This window comes from Chrysochloris asiatica, unplaced genomic scaffold (assembly GCF_000296735.1).
Source record: "Chrysochloris asiatica unplaced genomic scaffold, ChrAsi1.0 scaffold00235, whole genome shotgun sequence".
In the NCBI taxonomy this organism is placed as follows: Eukaryota; Metazoa; Chordata; class Mammalia; order Afrosoricida; family Chrysochloridae; genus Chrysochloris; species Chrysochloris asiatica.
In genome coordinates this window covers 1579444-1581360 of record NW_006408753.1, presented here as the reverse complement: position 1 = coordinate 1581360, position 1917 = coordinate 1579444, and positions in this window count along the sequence as shown.

The window sequence follows — 1917 nt, the reverse complement described above, 5'->3', positions numbered from 1 at the left end:
CTGTCAATGTATGCTTGCAGCCATTTCTGTATTACCTTTAGTAAAACTTTACTCGCATGGGATATCAAAGAGATTGTCTGATGATTTCCACAGTCCATTGGGTCACCTTTCTTTGAAATGGTCACAAATACGGATCTCTTCCAATCAGTCAGCCAGATAGTTGTCTTCCAAATTTCTTGACAGAGATGAGTGAATGCCTCCTCACTTTCTTGAAAGATTTCAATTTTTATTCCATCAATTCCTGGTGCCTTGTTCTTTACCAATTCCTTCAATGCACCTTGGTTTACCACTACTTTATTGAGTACACAAATGTTTTCGATTGTGTGGATCATGACAAGCTATGGACAACATTAGGAAGTATGAGTAGTTAATTGGTCTAATGAGGAACCTGTACATAGGACTAGAGGCAGCTGCTGATACAGAACAATGGAACTCCGAATGTTTTAAAATTGGGAAAGTTGTGCATCAGGGTTGTATTCTTTCGCCATATTTACTCAATCTGTAAAATAATCAGAGAAGTTGGATTATATGGAGAAAACCGTGGCATCAGGATAGGAGGAAGACTCACCAATAACCTGTGATAGGCAGATGGTATGACCTTGCTTGTTGAAAGTGAAGATGACTTAAAATTCTTAATGATGAAGATCAAAGACCACAGCCCTTGGTGTGGGTTGCACCTCAATGTAAAGAAAGTAAAAATCCTCACCATTGAACCAACAAATAATATCTTTATATATAATATCCATGTAAGTAGAGGAAGTCCTGGTATGGCACTGTGAGCTAATGTGCTGGAATGCAAATTCCGTTTGAATAGCAATATCAGCAGTTCAAGCTCACTAGCTTCTCTTCGTAAACCTTATACAGGGCCACTATGGGTCAAAACCAACTAGACAGTAGTTAACAACAACAAAAACATACAAAGAGAGATGATTGAAGTTGTCAAAGACTTCATCTTGCTAGCATCAACCATCAACACTCATGGAAACTGAAGTCAAATTGCATTAGACAAATTGGAGGCAAAAGACCTCTTTAAAGTGTAAAAGGGCAAAGATGTTCATTTGAGGACTAAAGTGTGCCTAACCGAAGCCCTGTTATTTTTATTACCCTTCTATGTATGTGAAAGTTAGACAGTGAATAAGGAAGACTGTAGAAGAATTGATGCATTTAAGTTATGGTGTTGCAGGAGACTATTAACAGACTGCCAAAAGAACAAACCAGTCTATGTTGGAAGAAGCACAGCAGAATGCTCCCTGGAAGTCAGGATGCCCAGACTTTGTCTCTCATACTTCAGACATACTGTTAGGAGGGACCAGGCCCAGGAGAAGGATATCATGTTTGGTAAAATGGAGGGTTGGAGAAAAAGAGGAAGACCCCCAATGATATAGATTGACAAAGTGGCAGTAGTGATGGGCTCAAATGTAGCAATGATTGTGAGGTTAGTGCAGCACCAGGGAATGTTTCACTCTGTTGTGCACAGAGTTGCTATGAGTTGGTACCCACTTGATGGCACTTAACAACAACAATGCACACACATATATCCTGGTGTGGCACTGTGGGTTGATGTGCCGGACTGTAAGGTCAGTTTGAAGCACAGGGTCAGCAGTTCAAGCTCACCAGCTGCTCCTTGGAAACCCTATGCAGTGTCACTATGAGTCAGAACTGTCTAATTTCACATAAGTATACATATGTATGTAAACAAACCAGTGCTTATCATAAAAAGCTTTCTTAAAAGATGATACAAGCTTAGTGGATGAAGGAAGCTTCATGTATCATTACTGACCCTGACTTGATTGAACTGTTGAACTATCAACAACTATTTTCTCACTCTGAGATATTTGTTGAATGAAGAAATAGAGCCTTTCTTTGTTTAAGCTTCTGTCAATTGGGTATTATTCTTGTTGTTGTTGTCAGGTGCCA